Source organism: Rhinopithecus bieti, unplaced genomic scaffold (assembly GCF_001698545.2).
Source record: "Rhinopithecus bieti isolate Rb0 unplaced genomic scaffold, ASM169854v2 scaffold_84002, whole genome shotgun sequence".
NCBI classification, from domain to species: Eukaryota; Metazoa; Chordata; class Mammalia; order Primates; family Cercopithecidae; genus Rhinopithecus; species Rhinopithecus bieti.
In genome coordinates, this window is record NW_016841755.1 from 4,079,922 (window position 1) to 4,107,316 (window position 27,395).

The 27,395-nt window shown below is 43.5% G+C and overlaps 1 long non-coding RNA gene across 2 annotated transcripts; it reads left to right on the plus strand.

Annotated features, from left to right (window-relative positions):
* The first annotated feature begins 12,822 nt into the window (after nucleotides 1-12,822).
* LOC108525041 (uncharacterized) lies at nucleotides 12,823-24,277 on the plus strand. 2 transcript variants are annotated; one of them, XR_001884200.1, is made up of 5 exons: nucleotides 12,823-12,907; nucleotides 13,124-13,233; nucleotides 16,278-16,387; nucleotides 22,286-22,579; nucleotides 23,895-24,277. It is a non-coding gene; the product is annotated as an uncharacterized LOC108525041 (long non-coding RNA). The 2 variants fall into 2 exon arrangements; XR_001884201.1 differs by lacking the exon at nucleotides 22,286-22,579.
* Nucleotides 24,278-27,395: the final 3,118 nt, after the last annotated feature.

The window sequence follows — 27,395 nt, forward strand, 5'->3', positions numbered from 1 at the left end:
TCCCAAAGTGCTGGAATTACAAGCATGAGCCTCCACACCTGGCCTTTCCCACTCTTCTTTACCCATACGTGCTATCCTAACCCATACATCCTCTTTCCATTGTATTGGAAAATTACAATGGATAATTATAATTCACAAAATACTTGTGGTGGCTCACGTGGCCAGATCACCTGAGGTCAGGAGTTCAAGACCAGCCTGGCCAACAGGTGAAATCCCGTCTCTACTAAAAATACAAAAATTAGCCAGGCATGGTGGTGGGACCTGTAATCCCAGCTACTCGGGAGGCTGATGCTGGAGAACCTCAAATCCAGGAGGCAGAGGTTGCAGTGAGCCAAGATTGCACCACTGCACTCCAGCCTGGATGATAAAGCAAGACTCCATCTCAAAAATAAAATAAAATAATATAAAATAAAATAATCTTTTAACAACTACAGGAATCGCAAATCAAAGTTTGGGAAGCATTACTGTGTTATTTTGCTTTTAGTAGTGGGTTAGCTGTTGATTTATGGTGTTTCTTAGAGGACGGAGGAAGGTATCAAATAAACTGCTCTTTTAAGCAGCTTATTCAAATATCCCCAGAGTCGGACTGAAGAAGCAGTTCCTTAAGCACTGCCAATAGTGTCTAAGGCCCCGTCTGCTCCTCTCTCCTGACCCCAGGGAGTTGCCTGACTCTCTCACCATGTCCAAAGGATGCCTTCGGATGTTATAAAGTAGAGTGTTCAATTCATCTTTCTGGAAGTGGCTAAACTCACCTGCCCAGGTGAGTTGATGACTGCCCCAGATTTTTACCCACAAGGTGCCCTGTAAGGCTCAGAGGTTCATATGCCAATTAACCAACCTAGAGCTCTGAAGGACGTTTGAATGCTTTCCGTGTTAATACATGAGAACTCCATCACAATGTCCCCGAGCTGTACAGTAGACGACGCTGCTCTTCTGTGTGCTGCCTGTGCTGTGTGGGACTGCCCTGGTTATTGCCTCTTCACACACAGAACTACACATTCATTTGCATTACCTTTTATTTAAGCTGCGTGTTATGACATGAGATCAGATGAAGGTTTTCCTCTCCAGAACACCTCATGTACTCTGCACCCAAGAATCCTAATTTTAAGACTTAATTCAGCAATTTTATTTAGAATTCATACACTCTTTGTTTTGCTACAGCTGTCTCCATTCCCCCTGCTGGGTGAGAAACCTGTGCTTTCCTTGCTTGGAGAATGTTTCAGGCACTCACAGGCAGGCGTGCTGGTATGCTTTTGTCAACATGAGTGAAAAACTTTCCAGACTTCATGCAAATTTTTATTAGTTTCCTTCCTTCATCAGTGATCTGCAAAAGCTGAATTAATAGTCGTCAGTATTACTTTCTCATTTCAGATTCTTTCTCGGGCTGAGCAGACGGGAAAGTAGATGATTTCTGGGCTGTTTGAGAATTCCTCAGTGTGGGGATTCTGAGAAATGACCGTGTCTGCTGGAGCACAGTAGGTCAATTCCACGAAAAAGCAATTGATGAGGCAAAGCATTGGAAAAGAAAAGAAGTCCCGAAAAAGCACTAAACACTCAGGCTGCTTCTCTATAAAATGAAATCCAGTCTGCACAATTTAAATTTAAATTTTCCATGATTTTTATCATTGGAATCGATCGAACATACACTCTCAAATTAGTTTTCCTAAATGCATAAGGACTAGTTCAATAACAGTTTGTTCAAAAAATAACAATACTCTGTATGCAAATCATCTTACTGACAAACAAATTATTCTCTTAGGATTTATGGAACTGTACAATATTCTTGGTGGGAGGGACATGTTATGAATGAGATGTCAGTGTAATTCTCAAAGTCCGTGACATTACAGAGCCGATAGAACAGAATAGCTAAAAGTGAACATAAGTGTGTTTGTTAATTTATTCATCATCAATGTATTGTTTCATTGAGAATCATTTATTTAATTCTGTGTTTAAGAACTTGTTGTGGGCCTGTCATTATGGGAGAGGAAGACATGCAGAAACAGATACCAGAATTCCAGTGTCACTGGGCATGGTTCTGGGACCAAGTAACTGATGGATGCATCAGTTTCTCCAATTGGAAATGGTTTTCCTGGTGTGGTCACCGGATGGTGTGCAGCCCACACTCACTTTGCGCTCCTCCCTCCAAGGTGGATGACACCTGCCCACCCTGCTGGCTCCTGCCTGTCCACGGCCTGCTTCAGCCACTGAGATGGCAGCCGGTGTGATCAGAGCAGAGGCACTGGCTGTGCTCTCGTGGTTTGAGGCTCTTGCAGTTTGGCCATCTGCCATGAGGAAAACATGCTCTGGGGAGCCACTGGCTCCAGAACGAGACAGCCACAGAGCAGCCTCCACCCTGGCACTAACGCAGCAGGGTGGTTCTCCAGCCTGAGACCAGTTGCTAAGGGACAAATGCTTGCTGTTTCAAGCTTAAGAGGGCTTTGTAAAATTCTTATTTGTAACATAGAATCATGAATACACCTGACACAATGATGTTTCCTGAGGACACAAAGGTAGCTGTATTCTACATTGGGAGAGAGAAATAGAGGCAAAGATGATGATAACAACATAAGCTGACACGTATTTGAGGGCTGTCTGCATCCAGGCTCTGCTCTGAGTGCTTTAAGCACGGTGACTGGTGTACACCTCAGCAGCCCTGCAAGATGAACACGACTCCTTCCGTCTGAACTCTGCTGCTGCGGAGCTCCAGGTCAGGCCACACAGCACGCCAGGAGTGCAAGCCAGGAGTGGATTCCTGAGCTGCCTCCTAACCATGAGAATGGGGTGGGCATCACCACCCCTGCTGCAGAGAATACATGGGTCCTGCCCGGAGAGCCTGGGCTGCACTGGACAGTTCTACCAAGGGCCAATGGCTGAGGCTTGTGCCCTACACACTTGGAACGTTTACATTTCCTACGTATTATATAGAATGTGGCACGTGTGTATAAATTCATATTTGCATACGTTTATCTGTCTAGAAATAGGAAAATCTTTTCGCAGCTGGCATGAAAAGGAACAAGTCATTTCTTGCTGCCAAATCAAATTACATGGTAAGCCCCTTCTATCACCTCTCCATCAAGTGTGGTTGTGTTTCTTAGGCATGAGGTGATAATTGAATGCATGTGGATGACTGTCATCCTATTTGAAATGTTTATCTGTGTCTATGACGTGCTGTTACTTATGTCCGTGGCTGCGTAAGTGTTGCTCCTTTCTGAAGGTAACACAGTTACCCACCCCCAGTCAAGGTACTATTATTTTGCTATTGAATCTGTGTCTAAATATCCAAAATGCAATGACAAGTGGAGAGGATTTGTGGCAAACTTAAACATAAACGTTTCAGCCTCAGCTTCAAAGATGCTGTTATTAGTCGTGTGTTGAGACCTCTGTGTAATTGCCTTAATTCTGCCATTTACTTTACTTTTGTGGTCACAGCCCAGGCAGGCCTGGCCTCATCATTCTGTGTTCTGAAACTTCTCTGGGTGCTGCGTTGCAGACTTGGTTCTATCTCTGAAATGCAGCTCTGCTATTTGTTATACTTTGGGAACCAGTGTGAATTAAAACCATCCCTGGAAGGTTGTGCATCGAACCAGGAAGGAATGAATAACTTCCATCAGACATCCCTATATTTTATGTCAAGCCTCTGCCATGTCGTCTGGAGGAAAATCCATTTAATGAATGCCATTCTCGGGAGCTGGGCGAGGCTCCCGTGCTGGCAGGGTTTGATACCTGAGGTCGGAACCACAGCTGAAAACATGGCCAGGGATCAGACCCCGGCGAAATGGACAGGACGCCGCACCCGTGTGGCCGGCGTTCACGATGAGGTAACGACAAACCATGGCTTTGGGGGCGTCCTGTTACAGTTTCATTTGCTCCCGATGGAGCTGCTTAGGTCAGCCCTCGTCCACCATCCAGTCAAGCTCCATGTCTCTGATTCCGGCAGACGTTCTGCACTGAGCACAGCCCAGAAAGGATGGGATCTGCATGACCTCATACCCACACACTGCGTTTCAAAGAACCAGGGCCTCAGCCCTCTTTCCACTTTGCTTCCATTAGTTGCAAATCCCCCTTGTCCTTTTTAATTTTTAATTACCATTGTCTGTTCACCTTTGTTTTACCCATGACATCTTCAATTTAAACAGTATCAGAGAGGTTGATGTGAACAGTTTTCTTTTCAGCTTAAGTGACTGCAGCTCGTTTAGTTGTTAATTATGCAGGGAGGTTTGCATGGCTGAGGCTGGTAATTTGAATATGCTCTTGATGTCAGGGCTGTGTCTGGGCGGCTGAGCTTGTAAAAGGATTATGATGATGTATATATGGTTCATGGCTAAGTGGGCTAATGAAAGTACCTCATTTAATCAAACACAATTAATTAAATTAACTTATGATATTAACCCATCTTTTCGTGCATGTATAATTTATATTAATTGATTTGCTGCATTGAAGTTGACCAATCAGGTGGGTTGCTGGCAGCCTAAGGACTAGGGAGGTGTCATTAGCATTACTTTGATGCAAACCATAATTGATGGGTCAGTGTGTTTTAGGGATGTAGCGAAAGCTTTGCTAATTGTCATAAGAAGTTGAAATTGATTGTGTCTGCATTAGTACATAAATTTAAATTGATTAATGTTTTGTTCTAAAATTAATGTCCATTCTGGATGGGTGATACAATGCTTTATTTATTGGATTCATTAATGCAGTCTAAGGAAAAAATAGTGTTGAAGTTAGGTAACTGAGGGTAGATCGTTAGGAGTGAGTTCAGTGGAACCATCGCATAGACAACAGCGTCCGACGCACAGGCTGTGCTTCCAGCTGGCGAGAGCCCTGCTCTTTACAAACGTCTGAGCGTGAAAGCGTCTAGTGAGACCATATCCACGTTGAGCATTTCATTAAAGCTCCGTTAAAGACAATTACAATGGAAAGCACCTTTACTGTGGTGAACCATGTGGGGTGCTGTGTACGGGGGTCATGTTCTAGAAACATGATCACTTTCTGGCTGAGGCTTAGAAGCTCAACGTCATCCCGGTTTATACCAACCTCCCCTACAAAAAAAGAAAATGCTCTCAAACTTGCTTAAATTGCAATTTATACTTTACAACCAATTGACAGAGATCATGAAATCTGAAATTGCAGACGCTTTATTAGAGTGCAGAATTTAAGCCTAGGCTGCGTTTTTCATAGATGCTCTTATGGAGTGACTTTTAATCTGAAGATTCTCTAGTTAATGTGATTTGGGACCTGCATGTGTTTATGGTTTCAAACTGGCATTTAATTTGGTGGACTTTCCTAACCTGACATCTAATATTTTAAAGACTAACTGCTAAAACCCTTGCCTTAGTAACAAAAATATGCATTTATATTATTACTAAAAACAGAAATACATTGAGAGTGAAGGGAGAATGAGAGATCTACTGAAAAAATAGTTTAATTCATTTATAACTCCTTTTCTTTTCTTACCAAGGAAAGCTTAACATCTGCTTCTTATAAACTAATTTAAATAGAAAATGTGTAATGCATCCTTTTACCAAATGGCTCTTTTTTTATTGATGGAATAAAGCAGTTTGGCTGTTTGGTTTTTACTACAGTGCATTCATGCTCTTAGAAATGAGACATCTCTGTTTTCACAAGGAAACATTTTGAACTTCACACGCTAGAGAGAAGATTAGATATCTCTCTTTGGTGTCTTATGAAGTATGTGAAGTATTATTTACAGACAGTTTCCTGAGTCTGAGACAGTTGAATTATATTCAGATATCACTCCATGTGGTGGCACTATGGAGTCACAGACAATAATTGCTTCTCTGAGAGCAACTTCTTCTTAACTTTTGTGATTGTGTTAATGGATGCGTTACACTTGTTTTCTGTCATCAGATTTTAAGGACAGCAATTCAAAACCAAGTCCTATTATTCTGAGACAGCAGTGATGAGCTTTGCCATGGCTGCGGTTGCATGTGCTGTGTGGGGAAATGAAGTTCTTATTACTTGTTTAAATTATGTTTAGTGCTTCTGTTTTATATATCCTAGAATTATACATGCCTCGTATCTGCTATATGCATAAAATACATTTGTATATGTGTAAGCTTATTAAACATCCAGCAGAAAACTGGCTTGGATCTGAACATTCCCACGTTCTGTTTTCTCTTCAAAATGAAAAGAGAGTTCATTGCTTATTCTGGAAATATTACAAATGAAATCTCCTCTCTCTTTCAGGATAGTGATTTCCCTAAGACACACGATATAGAAAAAGAGCTCTTCTCCCTAACACTGGATTATTTTTCAGTGGTTAAATGGAACTGAAAACAACAGAAACTATGCTGGTGGGAAGAGAGCGGAGGGCGATGTGATGTCAATACAGTCATATTTTAGGAAAACAATGGCAGAGATAGCTTTAGTTTTACAATGTGAAAGCTTATAGCATGATCACCAAAAAATTTTAGCTGTCTTTAAAATTGTAATTGTGCTGTTGCTGCGTTTGATGTTATTTTAAAACACAAAAGGAGGAAAACTGGCTGTAGACATATTTGTGCATATTGGTAAGGGCAGAATTCAAATGAATATCTCGGGAAACACGGTCTTAAGTGTATTTGCTGGCTTTTCTTAAGGTTGGGAAGGTAACAAAGATTGTGATTTAAAATAATATTGTCTTCATTTAGCAGTTACGTGAATGGGTCACAGATGTTCTAAGAGAAAATTAACATTGTTTTGTTAAAACAGAAAACCTTAAGTGTATGCAGAATGTGGCGGCAGTTGGAATAATTATTTTGTTAACAGGTAGTGGTTTATACCAAGGCAGAGCAGGGCTCTCTGTAGATGCGGCATCTGGGGGAGCTGGGCTGGAAGGCGAAAGGCTGAGGAAGGCAGGGACCCCTGGCTCCCAAGCTGCCCCACCATTGCCTGGTGCAGATGGGAACCTGAGTCCCGAGACAAAAGGACTGAGAGGTGATGCGCCTCCTTCTTGTTTCGGACAGGCTGGGAGGCCAGGCACTTGGTTTTGTAGGAATGGGCTGTTTTCCCAATATCCGTCCCTCGTTCATTCTTCCTGCTCCCCAGCCTGAAAGGTCCTGGGAAGCCAGTCCACTGGGTTTGTGAGGAATGGCGTCCCGGAATATCATGTCCCTCTGTTCATTGTCTTCGTGCTCCCTCAGCTGAATAGGCTGTTCTGTGTCTGAGACCCCAAGTAGAGCAATCCTGCCAGCAGTAGGTGTCACTGCAGTCAGTAAGAATTATTTCGGAGAGTTGCTAAAGAACGGGAAATGATTTCCAAAGTCCAAAAGAAAGGATTATCATAAAATGCTGGCAAGGTAGAATGGGGATAGTTTTATAGCATGTTATCTTGAATATTGAGTTATTATAGTTTTAATGATTGACTGGAAATGAAACCACTCTTGAAATCCTTTTCGATTTCTTGAAGCCTGATCGGGACAAGCAATGTTTTCTGTCCACATCCTAGAAAGCAGACAGGCAACAGCTCCCTTGCAAGATCCAGCATTTCTTACACCTGTTCTCTTTTTCCTGGGAGTGTCCAATCTAGTATGCCAAATGAGTTTATCACTTATCAAAACATATTTATGATCCAAGTACTGCAAAACAATTGAGGGCTTTGGGTAAGATGTTTTCCATGCACCTTCAAGAGCCCATTCCATAGTCACTTTATTATACATATGCATAAAAAGTTTTCAGAAAGGGAAAAAAATCTCTTTTAAAAGGTGGTATGCCACTAGGTGTTTATTTTTAAGGCTAATTCATGAATATTCGCAAGAATTTTTTTAATACTGTCTGCACATACAATGCTATAGAAGATCAAAGTCATTATTCATGTCAATTTTATTGTTGCCATATGGGGTTACTAAAGAACGCTAAACGTGCGTTTTATCTTTCACATTAGACTCCCAGGTATAGACAACAATGACACATTCTAACAGTCATTTCGATTTCACTTCATATAAGTAGATATTCTGCCCATAGGCTATCAATGTCTTCTTGGTTTATATTTCTTAATGCTCGAAGGATAAAGGTTTTATAATTCAGCTCTTTTAATTTACACAGCTTAATTTTGGTCCTATTTGTCATTTGCTTAGATAAAAAAAAAAGAGGTACAGTTAAGGTATCAGATCTCTTCTAGTGATGTTATCAGGACTTGATTTTTTAAGTAATCTGTGCAAGAGGAACTAGGTTTTGTCAGAAGTTGCTTTGCCTGGAATATATGTACTGTTTATTCAAAAATATTTTAAAAGCATATATTTTATCCTCAGACAGGCAGGTAAGTCTCTGAAATGACCTGTTCTTCCTCATAGACAAAGTCTCTTAATTCTGTTGTGTTTTCCACCCCATCAAAAACAGTTGGAGAAGGTCTGACCCCCATCTGACCTTCGGAGTGGTGTAATACGGGATCTTATGACAATTCTATGGGAAAGGACAATTACCTATCAGAAAAGGCTGGCATTGCTGAATTCCAATCAAATAGCAAGCGGAGAGGAGTCTTCGTATTACCATTACTTTAAAGTTGCTAATGGAGTTACTGTTTCCTGTTAACTTTTGTGCATGCACAAGGAGCATACTGTAAAAACATACACCTGTACCTCAAATATATTTGAATAAATCAGTAACCAAGAAAGAATTACATAAAATTAAACATTATGCATAAACACATAACCTCCCAGAAAAAGGTAACTTGTGTTTTAATCTATACGATGTATTTTATGCTAAAATACATATTTGATTTCTCTTAATGCTTTCATTTTAATTGAAATATTATTTTTTAAAATAGGATGCTTTCATAGATTAGGAACATAAATTTCATGTTTATTAAGTAAGATGCTCTGCAACAGGAATCAAATTTTGCATTTTGCACTTTGCATTCGGACATTAAATCAATGCTCACAATCCAGTGATTTCTGCGGTGGTACATTTTTATTATCACTTAAACTCTTTGCTTGGATACGCCGTCTACGCAACGGGACCTGCTGTAATCATTTTCTTATCAGCTCACCTAGTGAGGAAGGTCTTTATTTCTCAGCTATGAAGAATGAGACATGAGGACAGTTAAACTGAGGGGAAGGATTTCATTTCACTGTGTTGATAATAATGCTATGATTAATTAGCATAGCTTACATAGAGTAGGGATAGTTTTAAAACTGCCCTTCAGATTATTTCCTCATGAGTGGTTAACCCTGTAATATTTATGACCCTGGAGTCTCGATAGAACCTCGTGCTTCTTGTATTTCTAGAAATTGATTTTTTTTTTTTTTTTTATCATTTGTGGCAAAATAAGGCAAGCCCAGTGGATTTTAAGCATAGGAACATACCAAGTCTTCATAGGCACTTAAGTCTCAGGGTCAGGAAGCTTCCAGAACCTCTGTCTCATGTTTTTTTTCTCCGTTTGTGGAGAAGAGACCAGGGTTAAAGCTAGGCTACTCTTAGCATTAACAACAACAACAACAAAAAAGTTGTGTAATAAAATTTAAAATAAAATTTGATTTTAAAAGTGCCAAGAGCATGATAAGCCCAGAAATTTTCCATGCTCTTAAAATTCAGATAAAAGCAAACCAACAGAAAAGGTCTTTACTTTAGAAATGTCATTTTTTAATGCCTCCTGCAAAGATAGCTATAATTTGTAGGAGAAAATACACCCACAAATACGTAGTACACACTTGGAAAAGTTACAACCAACAATGTTGCCATTTCTCTATTATAAAAATGCATTTTGCATTTTAATTATTTGATATTTGATATTCTTATTTTCACAAATATTAGTTTAAAAATAAAAGGTGTGCAAAATTCCACAATGCCAGTGATAGCATGGAACTTATGCATTCCTGTATTAAATGTATACACATAGCCCTCAAACATATAGGTTTGGCACAATAGCAGTTCAACTATGTTTCTAGACATTGTTATGGAATTTTGGAATACAGTCTCTAACTTAGAGCTGCTACAACCAGTATGATATTAAGCTACACTCCTGCGCCTGCCAAAATGTTACTTCACTTAGTCCTTGGTCTCATGCGCTAATCTGATGAAGAAATCACAACATATTTGACTGCGTTGGTATTTCCTTGATAATGTCATGCTAAGGGTTAAAGTTGTCAGCTGTTAAGATTTGGACTGCAGTGTTTCTAACACGCATAATCATGTCTGCACATAGGATAACCATTTCGGATGATGTCAAATTGCCGAGAAGAAGTCACACTGTTTTTGTGTTGGTGCACATGAAGACAGGGACAACGCTTTGGCTGTTCATAAAATTTGCAATACATGCCTCAAAATAATTCCAAGAAAAAAAGCAATTATTATCCTAAGATAAAATGTTAATATTTAAAACAAATTTGAACTACAAAATTAGTAATGAGGGTAGATATATATTTATGAACCTTTTAGGAAAGATTTCACATTGACATTTCTATGATATTATAGTCTCTATTATATTTCTATTATAATTCATTAATTTTTAGACATATGCATAAAAAATAGAATTGTTAAAAATGATATTGGGTTAGCAGAATACCAGGAAGGCTTGTTTTTATTTCTATGGATCATGGCTAGAGAACAAAGACAGAAGTGATTAACCCTAAGTGTGAAAATTGGTTATCTGTATAAATTGGCCCCAAAGGAAAATTTTCCAGCTAGGTTTTCTTGTCCCTTGACACGATCCCGTCAGAATCCTATTTGCCCCCTTGTCATGTTACTTTAGAAGGGCACGCTTAGGAAAGGGAACAGGTGCCCGTGTGTATTGATCAGTGGTCGTGGGAAAAGGTTCTTATTAGGTGTTGAAGGCTACCAGGAAGGCGTGAGAAATGGAGGCAAGAGGGCAGGACAGGTTATTGATGACCGTAATAACAGAGTGCGCGGGGCTCCGACACCACAGCCGTAAAGTTGGCCAGATGAGCACATCAGTGTAGATATGTTGAAGGGAAGAGGCAACAGGAAGAAGTATGGAGCACAGCTTCCTACCTGGCAGAGTCATTAAAGTTCATTGAAGGAAGATGAACTGTTTCAATATGTTAAACACTTGAGGCTGTTCAGAGAGAGTTGCTGTCACAAGAAGCGCCATTGTTTGGGGAGCTTGTGTGTTTTTTTTTTTCTTTCTTTCTCCTTTTGGAAATTTGAGTTTGTTTTCACACCACCACAACCTCTGTATCTTAGCTCTCAGCACAAGCTTTGGAAAAGCAAATAAACAAAGCCTGTCTGCGTGAACTCGGTAAGGATCTAGTTTCTAAAAGTTGCCGATCAACTTGTGAGTCAACAAGAACATCAGGTTAATGGTGCTGCATGTTTTTAAATATTAATTTACTCATTCGTGTGCTATGATGTCTTCCTCAGCCAGCTTCCCTGAGCACACACCACTGCCGGATCGTTGGATTCACATATGCTGAGGCTCGGTAGTTCAATGTGGGTTGAAGATGCAGCGGTGGAAATATAGTATTTAACCAACATAATTTGGAGTCAGAATATGCCATTTTAAACTACCCTGAAGTAATTAACTTTGAAGCCACAAAAAATTAGGAAAAATAATTCTATATGTTTGCTGGAGTGCAGAGCGCTCCAGAGTAAGAGACAGGCAATTCTCAATATACCCTTTGCTTCAGGGTTAAATTTGCTTCCTCTGCGGAAAGGTCACGGCAGGATCCAATGTTTTTAATCCTACTACAGTGTAATGACATTTACGGGATGTTTGCAAATGTGTACTAAGCTGCCCTGTTCAGAGAGGTATTTTATTGTAGGACCTCGATGAGCCCTGCCTGCTACCCTTGGCATCCGTGTGAAGTCACATCTAGGCACGAGGAAGAGAACAAGAGTGGCAGCATGTCAGGAGCCCTCACCGGGACTGGAGCAGATGCCACTGGGCCCTTCCAGGAATTCTTTGGTTCTGTTGGGTTCTGGTTCCCTCCGTGTGATGGAAAACAACTCAACAAACCTATTTGCCTTTGTAAGTTTCCAGAATAAAAAGCTGTCTCTTTAGAAAGTTGGTTAGTTCCGTGGTTTTTACTCATTTAAAAACTATGACATTTCCACGGTTACATATCCCATATTCTCACATCAAATTTGGCATTTTATATACTATTCCTGCCTCCAAATGGGCTCTCAGATCGTCTCCCCTGGATGTGTATTTGTGGAATTATGTGCTGCGTTTTTTTCACACATAACATGTGTTTGACCAAGTTGGACAAAGGGTCGTTCTAATTTGCCATCTTACTTGGTGATTTTGTTCTTTCTGCTTTTTCTTAAAAGAGTATCTGCTATTTGAGAAATAAGATAAAAATACTAAAACCGTTTTGCAGAACATTGCTGGCCAGACTCAAGATTCCTTAATTCCATTCAATCACTGAGAACTGGTCTAAGGCGCCTATTCCATGCTGGCCACAACCCCGTATAAATAAACCAATTTAACGCCGTTTTCTGTCCTAACAAAAACAAAACGTGTCCCTGCTCAGTGAAGCCAAAAGCAGCAACTCTATTTAAAACAGGTTTATCGCCGGCATTACTTCCCCGCAGTATAGACGGGGCCTAGGAAGGGGCCCCGCACAGCAGCACGGAATTGTTTAATTAAGGCCCCAGCCAGGGGAAGCAGGTGGATGACTCATCACCGTTAGGCAGGCGGCGATTAGCAGGTGGATAGTCAGGGCGGCCCGCACAGACGGGTGGGGCGTGAGGCCCTGCGTGTGGCCGGGAGAGGAGCGCAACTCCAGGCCCGCGCAAAACTGACTCCTTCAAGGAAGGAGCATTTGGAGGGTAGAATTCTTTCAAGTCTCTCAACAGGGAAAGCAACCCAATGATCGCGCGCAGCAGTGATGTTGTTTGATGAAAGTTCTCCTACGTCACAAAGTACCCTTTTCACAGTGGGAGAGCAGCGATGGTTCGGGGAACTCAGCTACTCTCTAATTTGTTTCCTGTCTGAGTCTGTCTCCCTCTCAAGGTGGGAATCCCTCCAGGCTCGGTACTGGGGCAATGCCTGCAGAAAAGGGATGCTCACCTGGCGGGAGGGGGGCATCGGCTGCAGGCCAGGCCTCCGCCACAGCCCCCCACCCCTCTCTACCCCTAACCTGCCTTGTTCATCAGAGCACTGGGCACCGCCAGGCCCATGTCAATGCCTGGTTTGTGTACCCGTTCACACTCTGTCTCCCCTCACCAGCCGGGAAGCCCCACATTGCAGCTTCTGTAAATGATTTTTCAGCCAGAGACCCAGTGTCTCTGAGCCCAGCACATGGCAGGTGCTGAGCCAGCCATCATCTCACCTGCAAGGTAAACCAACATGGTAGATGACAGCATCTCCCCTGCACAGATAGGAGCTTTGAAACTCAGGCTGGTGTGCTGAAGGTCACACCCCTACTCTTTTATCTTCTGATTTTAAAACTATCATTGTCTGATTCTGCACGCCCTACAGTAGTTCAAATCCAGCTGGAGCGTGTACTTTGACCATGCCCCAGCCTTACTGGTTTGTGTGTTGCTTTGTCCTGTAAATATTGCAATACTGCTGCTTAAACACACATGCAAGGTTAGGTCATTTTATGCAATTTGTAATTAATATCTTGGTTGCTCCTATAGACTGAGCACCGTTTAACAGACAGAAAGAAGTACCAGAGCCATCAGATGAAAAATAAGATGCCATTTTAAACTACCCTGAAGTAATTAACTTTGAAGCCACAAAAAATTAGGAAAAATAATTCTATATGTTTGCTGGAGTGCAGAGAGCTCCAGAGTAAGAGACAGGCAATTCCTTTCAGCTTCATTCTTTGCCCGTTGTGCTTAGCACTTAGGCCGGGTGCTGAGCGTGCTTTGTTCTTGGCCAAGTTGAATTCAAAATCTACAAGAAGATAATTTAAGAAACTTAAGATAGTCTTGCAAGAAGTTTACAATCATAGAGTAATTCCTTTTTTCCTCTCTAAATGTGACTTTTTAAAATTTCCTTAGGAACAAAACGAGGTAGACTGCCCTTCTACCATGATTTTCAAAAGTATAATACTTTAGATATAAAAAAACCTAAATGACTCTAACATGCCTACTTTTAGTTGGAAGAACATATTCCCAGTCTCCATTCATGCACACGCAGGAGCACACAGGCACACACACGTGGAAGTAAATATTCCCAGTCTCCATTCACACACACGCAGGAACACACAGACACACACACTCGGAAGTGCATATTCCCAGTCTCTGTTCACACACATGCAGGAGCACACAGGCACACACACTTGCTTTTAGACACGCTGCTTTCCACACATCTCCAGTACGTGCTGCATGTTTCCTACGAATCTCACCGTTGTTAACATTGCCTGCCTTAGTAAATACTGAGTTCTCACCAAAGCCATCACTCATTGCTGTATTCTCCCCATGAACGTCACCTGCCATTCCTGAGTGATAAACACCATACACACAATTAACTACTATGCTGCTTATACAGAGGACTGGCTTTTGAAAGTATCAAAGTTGTAAAACTAACAGAAATTTGCCAGAGCCTGTGAGGCAGTGGGAGGCGGGCAGCTTCCTGGGGCCCGGAAGAGTGGAAGTGTGTCTGGGGCTAGGGGCCTGACCACATGGCACCTTCTTTAGAGATTTTTAACCAATCTGTCCTTGCTAGGGAACTCCAAAATGTTGTGTGTTTTTTCTTTGTTTGCTTTGGTTTAGGTTTTTATTTTTGCAAACTGAACCCCCAGTGGGACATCCATCCTGGGCAGCTCTCATTGTTGAGAAACAGAACCAATGAGTGAGAACGTGGCCCCTCACAGGCGTTCACAGACACCTGTGTTTCAACCCTAAAGAAATGTGTGGGTCTAAGCTACCTTGTGTGGAGATAGGTCTTTTTACAGTTTTTACGGATATGGTGTACATGACATCATATCTCATTTCAGTAGTCCTAACACTTCTACTGAATGCAACAAGGTAAATACGATCCCTCTGATTAAACAACCAAGACGACCAGGTTTTCTATGGCATTTATTTTCTGTACTTGCTGCAGAAGGGAAACATGACTTCTGATTCCAGACTTCACATACACCCAAGGTGGAAGTGGTCCTTCAGAGGAAAGGAGGGTGGGAGGGCCAAAAGACATTTGAAGGAACAAAACAAACTGAGAAACTAAACCTTAATGTTGACATGGGTTCAAAAACGGCCCACCCTCAAGAAGGAATCAGATCCATGGGCATTTGGCATCCCAGAGTGTGAGGACTCCCAGAGGACTCTGCCTCGTTGAGGAGTCCATCCTGCTCCACCCTGTGCCCTGATGGCTCTGCCTGGAGCCAGCACCCTGTGAGAGGGCACCTTGCCACGCAAACAGATGGTGCACGGTGGACCTGGAGCTGTCTCCCATGTGTTTCTTGAAGGCAGCTTCCTGGCTAGAGACGGTCTTGTTTATTTGAATGGAACTGTGCTTATGGACTGCATGGAATATTTGCCCACGTGCTCTACGAAGCTTCATTTCATGTTTTTAATCAGCTGCTTGGAATGAAGAGTGGACCAAGCACAGTAGAGGTGATGCTCAAAGAGTGGAAAGTAACGTTCTCTGAGGCCCACCGTGGCACTGGCCCCTCCCGACGTCCCATAGGAGGATGAGTGGGAAGGCCCTTGGCCCTGGCTGCCTGCCCTTCCCCAGCTGAGGTCTCTCTCAGCACTTCAGTTTCTCTTGTCTCAGCCTCCATGCCCCTGCTGGGCTAAAATGCTCAGAGAGGGGCCTCACACACCTGCCTCTCAGCTCTGACTCCCTTTCCTTCGTCTCCCCAGATGTGACCCTGGGAGGAGAGCACTCACCTTAGAGACCAGCACCTGCTCTGTGCCCTGCTCTCTTGCAGGTGAATCAACTCTGCCCCTCCCACCAGAATCTTCCTTTCTATGGACAAACTGGCCCTTTCGTTTTAATTTTCCTCTATAGTTCTTTTTTTCTTTTTGACAGTTCTTTTTTTCTCTTGTACAGGCTGGAGTGCAGCAGCGCAATCTCGGCTCACTGCAACTCCTGCCTCCTGTTCAAGCATTTCTCCTGCGTCAGCCTCCCGAGTAGCTGTGTTTACAGGTGCTCACACTACCATGCCTGTCTAATTTTTGTATTTTTAGTAGAAACAGTGTTTCAGCATGTTGCCCAGGCTGGTCTCAAACTTCTGACCTCAAGTGATCCACCTGCCTCAGCTTCCCAAAGTGCTAGGATTACAGATGTGAGCCACTGCACCCAGCTTTATTTTATTTTTTTGTAAGGTTGGACACAGGAGGAGAAAGATGGGATATATAGCATACACTTAAGGGAAATATTAGGATTAATGATATCAAGGACGATGAATTTTTGTTTTGTTTTGTTTTAGGGATTTTGAAACATATTAAGAAATCAGAAATAATCGAGTTCAAAGTGCCACACACCTTGATGATGTGCACATCAGTGGGCATTGATTTTGTGACTTTGCCAAGTACACAGGTAAGAGTCAAAAACAAGAAAAGAGTTCAATCACTGCCCTGAATGATTCTGCAAGTTGCATTTGCTGCAGGAAGAAGGCATTTCTCCATCACACATGGTTGGAATGTTCAGTATTTATGGTTTTGCTGCTGTTTTCCCATCTCTTTCTTTCCTGGGTAAAATACTGACTTCCTGAGACCGAGCCACTGCCTTTTAAAGCCAGTTCTTTCAGGTGCCCACAACAGCTCAGGCCTGGAAACACAAGCATCTCACCAGCTGCCTCCACATTCCGTGGCCTCCCTCACCCCGCCCTCCACACCCCACACCTTCCTCTTCTGAGAAAGTTGGAAAGGCACTGCGCCCACCAAGAAGAGTCCACGTGAGTCCACGAGTGGTCATGCCCTGGCTGAAGGCCCTGGGGTTCTTCACCTCTGGAGCCTCAAAGGTGTAGTCTCTGAGGTGGAAGAGGGCTGCAGGCCTGTCATTTGTAGAGTGGATAAAGAGATGCCCCCGAAGTGATCCGTAAACTACAATTGAAAGATAACAGAGAGAAATGTGCATTATCCCTCTAGATCATTTCTAGGATGGAAACACAGGCTCTGGCTTTCTCTTTTCCTGTGTGCAACACTGAGTCATTCATTTGTTCATCATTCGTTCATTCATTCGATAAGTGGGTATCACACATTACCGTTGAGTTCTGCCTTGGAAGCTGCAAGCCGGCGGGTTTGGGACCCTGCCCTCCAGATGGGCACCTTCCAAACACCTCAAAGGAGCCCCTGCCAGTGCTGACAAAGTGGGGGTCTGATCAACCAATTCCTGATGAGGTGTTAACTACTGGTAAGTACTTAATGCTTCGGGGTGTTAAAAACGAAATTTAGGGAGCATGAGGATGCTTCCTAGTACAACCCAAAAGGCTTTCCAGGACACACTCTGTCTACATTTAGGCCTGGGGTTTTTAAATACATGAACATGTTAGTAACTGCACACTTTCATCCATTAGAGTGCAAGGTGAATCCTGGTCTGTTCTACAAAGATGAGAAACTCACAGTCGTAGGAGGCAGTGTGGCCAGGTATGATTGTAAACAATTAATTGTGAGGCAATCCTTACAGACACCATAATCTGAAAAGCTAGAGGACGAGGAAAATGCAAATGGGGTGGGGCAACCCCAGCAGGAGGATGCCTGGGTTTAGGAGAAGAGGAAAGAGGCTTCCAGAGGGGGAACTGGCATTATCAGCAAAGGCACAGACGTCTGCAGGAGCCATGCAGGTTCACAGGAGGAAGACTGAACCCCGGCTGGATAGGAGCAGGAATACGGAGGCCAGGACCTGCTCCTGGGGGCTGCCCGCCCTGTGCTGAGTGATTTGTATATGGAATCTCATTGATTTCATTCTCATGTTTTAGAAACCCTTATGCCCATTTTAAGGATAATGAAACTGTGGCTGGATGAAGCTAATGAAGGGGTTTAAACCATGTCCAGAATGTGTATCCACCCTGGCAAGTTGCAGGCAGGACTTCTGCTCCCACCCTCTGGACCTCCACGCGGGGGACCTCTAACAGGTCTCTGAGCTTGGCGTGTGAACCCAAAGTGGGGCACGGGTGCTCCCCAGCCTGGCACAGAGGAGCCTGCTGCCCGCAAGGACTTCCTCACCCAGCCAGGGCTCTTCGTGAAGCGGAGAGGGAGCCCCGCAGCCTGGCACTCTCGCTGGGAAGACAGTGCACATGCTCCAGCTTTTCCGTTAAGGACACACTGAGGCCACAGCTGTGGAAGGTGAAACGGGGAGAGAGAGCCTGGAATGGCTGAAAGGCACTTACAGCAGAAGTGCAAACAGAGACACAGGGTCACACCCACGCACGAGGCTTGGCCGTGTCCGGCTCAGGGCCCGGTCATCATGGCCCAGCGTGCAGCCAGAGAAGCAGCAGAGGCAGCGTGGCCACACATCTTTCCCCAGCCTGGCGCAGCAGGACCATATGAGTTTATCTATAATATCAAATACGAGGTTAACTCTTTTATTTATATGCAGTTTTATCATAAGAGTCTTTAAAAGGAGAATTCCCTGTCACCTCAGAGCACCCTGGTTTTTATTAATCTGGTTGCATTTGGAGACGTTTAGTCAGTCACTACTTCCTGCTTAGACGCACCACCCACAGGTGCCTCATTGGCATGGAGGAATGCGAGCAGGACTGGGTTCAACTTTGTGTCTCCGTTATTACTCCGGATGCTTCATTTCTCATTAAAAGGTAAGCGAGACTGGATGACCTAAATTAAAACAAAAACCAGCAGCAAATTAACTGAGTTCAAGAGAGAATGTGGCCCGCTGAGCTCCACACTGTGGAGAGTGTGCCGGTTTTCAGGGAGTTGTCTGTGGCACAGTCTGAAAGATGGCATCTCATCTCATCCAAAGGGAAACGAGGCCAGCTCCTCCCCTTCTCTGACCAGGCACTTCCAAGGACTGCCTCCTGGAGAGAATGGTGCTTCTTTCGTTTGTCCTGTATGGGACACATGGCTGTCTGGAACGGCTGCTCCCTGTCATCTGTGATGCTGGTGTTCTCTTACCCAATTCACCCACTTGGCATTTTTGTACGCTGAGAACAGGGATTTGAAAGATTAGGGAATACGGGAAGAAATAATATAGAATTAGAAAACTCCTCGTGTCTTTTAAATAAACTGAATGCAGCTATGAAACGTATGCCTCTTAAAGAACCGGCCTCTTTAAAATCTTTGTTTTCTCTATTCAATAGACAATCATTTGTGAGGATTTTTCTTGTGATGAAACATATGGCTAATTGATTTCTCTGATGAATAACCTTTTCTGCTATCATGAATGTATGTGTTCATGTACATACGCGCATGTATCGTGCATGGATGCATGGATGTACACACATGACTATGGGCCTGCGTGTTCATAAGAGAGCTGGGCCTGGCTTGTTCCAGGTTTGATCCCCCTCGCAGAACAAGCCAGTTGACAGCAAGAGGGGCCTGGCTCCATGTCTTTGCTCTGGAGAGCACTGCCCAGGGGGCTCTGATAAAAATACCAGTCCATCCAAGACTCAGCTTTTCCAGTAGTGATATCAGGATAGCAGAACCCACCCAGGCTGCACATATGAGGCTTAAGAATGCAAGGGCTGCATATCCCACACCCACATGTGTGACATCCTACTTCCTGGTTAGGACTACTGAGAATTTCCAAATGCTGCTGTGACAGGCAGGCCCATCATGGCCTTCGGTACCTGGGGGGTGTGCGGTGGGTTCCTGTCTGCCTGGGAACCAAGAGAAGGCCTGACCGGCCGACCCTGGGGGCCTTGGGGGTGTGAAGGAGGTCTGCCAAGCCCACACATGAGCTCTGTGGGAGTTTATGTGAATAGCTAATAGCAATTTTGCTTATAAAAAGTTCTAAATTACTTCTGATAGTCCAATTAACTTCCCAGAAATATATGCATACATAATGGGAAATTCAACTACTTTCTAATGAAAGAAGCTGCAAATTCTACACCCAAAGGCTTAAGGGTCCTGAACTAGGTTGTCATGAGCCCTCTGCTGGGCAAGGAGCAGCTTAATTCTTTCCTCCATATATGCTGTGTGCTGGATGCTGGGTGCTGGATGGTTGGGGCTGGGTGTTGCATGCTGGGTGCTGGATGCTTGGGGCTGGGTGATGGATACTTGGGGCTGGGTGCTGGATGCTTGGGGCTGGGTGATGGATGCTGGGTGCTGGATGCTTGGGGCTGGGTGATGGATGCTGGGGCCGGGTGCCTGGGGCTGGGTGATGGATGTTGGGTGCTGGGTTCTGGATGTTTGGGGCCTTGGGTGATGGATGCCTGAATGCTGGGTTCTGGATGTTGGATGCTGGGTGCTGGGTGCTGGATGCTTGGGGCTGGGTGCTGGATGCTTGGGGCTGGGTGATGGATGCCTGGGGCTGGGTGATGGACAGTGGGTGCCAATTACCTCAGAAAACATTGTGGACTTGAGGGAGCCCTGGATCCCTGATACCTAATAATATCTGATATTATTATTTAATTTACTCTAAAAGGTAGTCTTATTCCAAAGCAGAGCAATTAAATGCACGGTAGGTGGACACAGCTCTGTACCAATGACTTTCTTTTGAAGAAGGAGAGTGCCAGCAATTAAATGTAAGAATAATATTGATGAAAACAATTGTGAACATTGAGGGAAGACTCAGGTGCCCTCCTGGCCATGTGAAGGCTCAAAGTGCTGAACTTTGGTCCTCTCACTCCTCAAATTGAGAGAACAGTGTTGGGCCAGGATTGATTTTGCTGCTTTCTCTTTAAGAATCACATTTCAGCAAAAGGCAGCCATGTCCAGGCTTTCTTATCCTCCAGTCGATCTGTGATCCACACTGTTCTACTTTTCCACTCCCTACTGTACCTGGCTGCTCTATTCATCTTTCTCTATGAGCATTTGCTGTTGAATGCAATTGGGCCCAATGAGGCAGAGCCCAGCTGCGAGTAGCTCATCCATCTTTATTTGATCCTTGGCTGACACAGGAGCTGCCCTGTGACATAGGTTAGGTCACTGACTGGCCATTACCCCCTCGTTTGCACACTCTTGTTCCCCCTAACCACCTTCCTGAAGTCAAATCCAGATGATTTGTGCCAATTTCATGGGGGCACAGACTGGAACATCCGCTCACTTTTTACATGGCCGAGTTTAGACAATCTCACACACATGTCTCTGGCTTCTGTGACCGTCAAAATGCGGATTTTCCCTTCCTTTGTATGGGCTTGGATAGAGCTATGAGGGCTGGAGGTCTCAATTATAGAATGTCATGGCACCGCCACACAGTTTTTTACAGTAATTTCACAGTGTCACTTCATGATTCTTTCAGGGCCGCTTTGAACCATGACTGAAGGAACAGTGGCCCTCTGAGTGCCAGGGGAGGTGCTGGAACCCACGTGGGGGAGCCATGGGTGGCCAAGAGTAAAGCGTACACACGCAGGAGGCGGGCATAGCTCAGAGGTCAGATCACAGGCGAGAGGAGATGCAAAGGGTTAAGAGAAAATCTGCAGACGTTTTTTCCATGCTAAGTTTTGATATTGGAAACACATCTTCCAAATGGCAGGGCAAACACCCATTTTTTCAGCTTTGAGTTTCTCTGGTGAATACCTGTTTAAAATGAGAGCCTCCAGGAGGCAGGGTGGGGGGGGAAAGAGAGACCAAGACAGAGAGAGAAGAGAGAAGAAAGAAGAGAGAAGGAGAAAGAGAAAGAAAGAGAGGAAGATTGGGAGAGGGAGAGGGAGAGGGAGAAAAATAGAGAAATGTTTACTATTAAAAAAGGCGGTAGGGCATTATATATTTCTCCTCCAAAATATCTTCAGTCTTCACAACAAAGGTCAGTATCACTTCTAAATCCTTTATATACTACATAAAATGACTTTTACTCCAAAAATCCTTCCCGAAGGGTAGTCTGTGGTTTCTTCAATTACCGAGATCTGCGTGGCTCACTCTCTTTGCCAATATTGTGACCAAATATAATGCAAGAGTGTCAATCTTTTCAACCCAGAAATACATTATGAAGTCCATCATAAGGCAGGTTGGAAGGTGCCATTTTGAAAGCTAGATCTCCTGGGAGGCTTTCTGACCCTCATAATGGAGGCAAATTCTTACATTACTACATGATAGACATGGAAGGCTTAGGGACAGGTCCCCGTTAGGAAATCACTATGTTTTCAGGCAAGTTTTGCCCTTGAGTTGAAGAGGGATAAAAACAAAGTAAAGTGATTGTCACAAACTGTTTTGGTCCTTAAACTTATTTGACTGTAGCACAGCAAAGCCTCAGCTTCTGCAGCCATATTAGAGGCAGCGCTGCTGAAAATAGTCTCACTTTAGAATATGCTTTCACTCTTAAATATTAATAACGGCTTCTCAGCAAGACCTGTGCTTTCCCTCTCTCTTCCTCTGACAGCCAGTCCCTCGATACTGAAATCATGGACTGGGGTCGCCAGCATGTGCTCCACCCGGGGTTTGATTTGACGTATGCATGGTCTCAGGCCTCGCCCAGATCTGCCGCACCAGAGGGGGAATTCTGAAAGGATTTTAACTCTAGGGACTCCTGGTTCAGACAACTCTGCTCTTGCAATGGAGTCCGTACCCACTTAGCACCTGAAACGTTCCCTAGTCCACATCTCGAGTTTGGAGCAGCAAGAATCTTCATGGTGGAAACCGCCATCACATTCTTCTGATTGCCTGGCAAACTAAGGTGACTCTTGGCCATAACCTTTTATAAAGTTTTAGCTCATCTTATCTGAATGCTTCCATTACCAAAGTCAAACTCTTTCAGCTCCCTGCTCCTTTCCTATTATTCTCTGAAATGTCCATCTCTTTTCTGCCCAACCCACTTAGCCATGTTCTTCTGGGCCCAAGAAGGTAAGAAAGAAAGATACTGGGAAGAGGTAGATGTGCAAATGATGAATGAGCTTTCGTTTGGATTTAAAAGCCTGTGTCATTAAGGAAAGGGTGGATTAAATGCAGGAAACATTTCGGGAATCAACGAGGGTGAGTGTTGTGTGCATTCTCCCCAATCAGCTGTGATCTCTACATCAGCAACCGGCCTTATCACGGTGCGTTTGAATGTGTGCATGGTCTTCTTTCAAACATGGCTGCGCCTTAGCGTTGTTCTGTTGTTGTTGTTTGTTTGTTGCCTCTATTTTTGCTTTATTTTGCATTTCCCTATAACTGTATGTAATTAAAAAATAGAATCCACTTGTTGAGAGGAAAGTAGTCATCTCATTCCTTCCACCATGGTACCATTAATTTATCGTGCAGTCCTAGCATTTTTATTCTTGCCGAGATGTGGATAACCTTTTTACATTGAAAACCCCTTTGCAACCTTACAAGAAAAGCCAATTAATCAATTAGAATATCATTCTCGAATTACAGTGGAATGATGTGTCCCCTCTGCTGAAAACCATTGAAACTTGTGGTGCATTACTTCAATTAAGAATACTTAATTTCCAAATGGCACAAATGAGCAAAGCATGACTCATAGCACACGGTTCTCCTTCAAAGCCATCAGTGCTAATGGTTTTGAAATCTGTGTAAACCTGATACGTGCTTCATTTATATGGCAAGCTAAATCCACGTAAGGGTGTAATATTTCTGCTTATGCACACAAGGCTCTATGTGGTGCTCCCTGCTACTGCACAAAAATAAAGATGGCTTTTTGCATGCCCTGCTTCTTACATGAGGTGTGGCAAGTAGATAGAATCATGCTTTGCTATCACCCCACACAGAGTGCACTTAGGCTGATCGATCGTAATGCTTCATAACATTTGAAGTTATGATAATCAGAGATTAGGAGGAAACAGCAAATTCCAGTGTCTGGAGAAGTATTTTTCGTTGCTCCTGTATCTCACTATCCCATCTGCCTGGCTTTGCTCCAGACTCTTCATTTGACCCCTTGGCACTGCCATCCAGCATGACTGAGTTTTGCTAGAATGAGGGGTGTGGAAACCAGTTTCTAAAGCCTCCCACAGCTCCAGGTTTTATTCTTGTCTTGAATTCTTTGTATGCAGGCCGTTCGTCAGAATCCTGAAATCCTGAGAGAAGGTGACCCTGAGATAGCACTAATGGTGCGTTCAACGTGGGGAGCTCACACCTGTCCCGTGAAAAGGACCCACATGTTTCTTCTCTGGTCTACTTATCTCCCTCAGTATAGAATACCACCTTGTACACTTCCTTGGCAAATTGCTTTAGTGCATTAGATCTACAGTACTACAATCTAAATCCATATTAGACTTCAATATTAATGTTTGTGTTAACCATAAACACAAAATACAAACACTACCGATTTTTATGAATTAGTGATACTAATATTAATTTTTGTGTTAACTGTGAACTTCAATACTAATTTCAATACTAATTAAATACTAATTTTTGTGTTAACCACAAATGCGTAATAAAGAACAGTAAGAGAAAATAAGAGGATGTGGAAAATCAATATTAGTTCTAAATGTTCTTATTTCGTTCCCAATGTTTTGTATCAAACTGTTTATAGCACATGATTTTTCCTCCCAAAGTACTGCCTTCATGCTCTAGGAAAATTTGCTTTCAATTTTCAATAATCAAATGGTAAATTTAGTTTAAATGATCTTCTTTAAAATGAAAACACTTGATTCTGAGAAGATTTTTCCTAATTGGCTAAATAAAGACAATTTTACTGAAATAAAAGCATTCTGCTCTACTTCTGTGGAAAGGTCTTAGGTTTGGGCAACAAGGAGCTAGTTCCCTGGGAATGTGGTACAAGAGCGTATCCTGAGCTTATCCCAGAAATACTGAAGTCCAGCAAGGCTGTCACCTATCCTTGAGCTCACCACAGGCTGCAGCTTGCTCGTGGGCACTCGTCCCCAACTCAGTGATGGTCACTGCTTCCTCCAGGTGACGCGAGGGTGGGGAGAGTTTCGGGAAGCATGCGCTTGGCCTGTTAACCAGTGCTGGAAAGAGTAACTCATGGCCGAAGTGTATTTACCAAGGTGGGACAGTGGATTTATGTTATTTATTAGGTTTTTAAAAAAATCTTGGGTAACTTTTAAATATGTATATATTTGGCAGATAAGCTTCCCTTTGTACTTTACCCTGGGCCCTGCAAAAATTAAGGGCTGGCCTGACATTTGGCTGCCTAGGCTGGACCTTGAGTACGTTCTATGTCTCAGCACTGCATTAAAACCCATTGTACGCAGTCCTTTTCATGATGTGTTTAGACTTGAACGTGATATCTGCATCTGTAAAGCAGGGGAGGCTGGGGGATTCCTGGTATTGTTTAAAAATCTGGATGACAGTTGCAAGCTGCAGGTTGAGCAATTGGATTATTAGCTTCAGGTTTTTAGAATTCCAGAGAAGAATGAATGCTCGCCTGTGACTCGGTAGCAGTATTAGTTCTCACTCTAGAGAGGGCATTTTCTTGAATCTATAATACAATCCATTGTTGATGATATAAACACTTTTGGGGCCATTCTTAAAGTAAGTAATTTGAATCCACTTTTGTCAACGGTGGTGTGTGGTCCAAAGGATTTAATTCCACACAAATGCAAACGTGGTAACCTTGAGCTTCATTTTTTAGGAAGGGTAGGGGCTGATTCAGAGGAGCCTTGGAGGCCACGTGACTTGGGGGCTCTAGGACTGAGCGGCCTTGGGTTAGTGAAGAGGGTGAGTAATTTGCCTTCCTTTTCTGCATCTTCCTTTGTTTCCTCATCTGTAAAGCATGAGAATTCGGTGTGAGAAGGCGCAGGCTTCACGTAGATTGGCTGCTCCACAAACTCATTTGTTTCTACTGGGAGCCTCGTGTCTGTGTACTGCGTTTCCTCTATGCCCTCAGGAGACATTCAGTCTTAACTACATGCCGGCCACACCCAGGCTTCTGGGTTTGGGGTTTTGTTTTGTTTGGTTTTTGTTTGTTTTTTGAGACAAGGTATCCCTCTGTCACCCAGGCTGGAGTACAGTAGTGCAATTTCAGCTCACTGCAGCCTGTGCCTCCCGAGCTCAAACGATCCTCCTGCCTCAGCCTCCTGAGTAGCTGAGACCATAGGCATGTGCCACCATACCTGGCTACTTTTTGTATTTTTTTAGTAGAAATGGGGTCTCACTATGTTGCCCGGACTGAGAGTATTTAATAGTGTGTTTTTGAGAGTGTTTAATGGTGTGTTTTAAAATGTGAGTAGTGATATTATTCTAATGGCAGTACCAAAGGCCCTTTGATTAGAAGTTGATGTAGGTAACATGGTGAGAACGAAGCCAGTGCTGGTATTTCTGTATGAGACATGATTGTTTACATTTCATTTGCCCCAGATGGTGAAGGCCTTGGTATAAGAACTAACCACAGAGAGTAAGAAACGTGGGGAGATATTTGGTGAACCTAGTTGGAAGTACTATGTTAATGGCATTGCCAAATTGTATGTTCAATCTATTTTCCTCTGACCTCTAGACGTCTTCTGCAATAAAGGGCCTCTACATTTAAAATGATGGGTCTATTTGTTAAGGTAAAATAAAGGGGCACAACGTGCCCTGTGTTTCTAGAATATGTTGACACTCTTTGGTATAATTATTGTAATTGTTTTCAGATTCACACTTGGACTGCTTACTTTAAATGTATAGATTCTGACTTTAAAAAGTGTCTTGAAGTTGACAAAACATATCAAACATATTATTTGATAAAAATAAGTAGAACAGTATGTAAGAACAGACTTAGTGAGATTTCCTCATGTTGAGAGCACTGCATATATCGGATTCTGCCATCCCTATCACACAAGCATGATGCCTGGGTCTCCTGGGGAAGGCTGTCTCATTTCTTGCCTATGTGTGATAAGAGTGATACAGGTGGGCAGGTGAGTCCTGAAATCAGGGCTTATACCAGGAGGATTCTTGCCTTTGCCCAGGGACGAATCCAAGTGTGAGCCCGTGGTGTTACACAGGAATCTTTCCTTGAGCCACAGCTGCTTTCTGCAGAGCAGGGCGAACTTACAGAAGTGTGCCAGAGTCCACAGCTCATGGGCTCCTGACCCCTATATCCACACTCAACTTAAGGGGTGGATCCATGCGAATTGAAGGGTGAGTTATTTCAAACTCCCTGGGAAAGGGCAGCCCCTTCTAGGTTGTTGCCATTGAAAGCAGTGATAACTTCCGGGCTGTTGCCATGGCATTGGTAAACTGTCATGGCGCTGGTGGGAGCATCTTATGCCAGTGAGCAATGAGGGCAGCCAGGGATTGCTTTCAGCAACATCTGCTAGTTCCCATGGCTTTCTTCACTTTACCTTGTCTGGACCGGACCCTGCTTGGGTCAGCAAGGCTGTGACCAGGAAGCACGTCCTGCCAGTCTCCTATGTCAAAACCATTTATTACTTCCCATATCTTGGGGAAATCATGTGCATATTTGGGGAGCATGGATTCTGCAAGACAGCAGGGCTCAAGTCCTGCCGTGCTAGGTTTGTGACATCAGGTGGACCTCACCTTGTGGAACCCCGTATTCCTTGCCTGTGAAGTGATCATCGTAAACTGATCTGTCTTGGCGCCTGTGAATATTA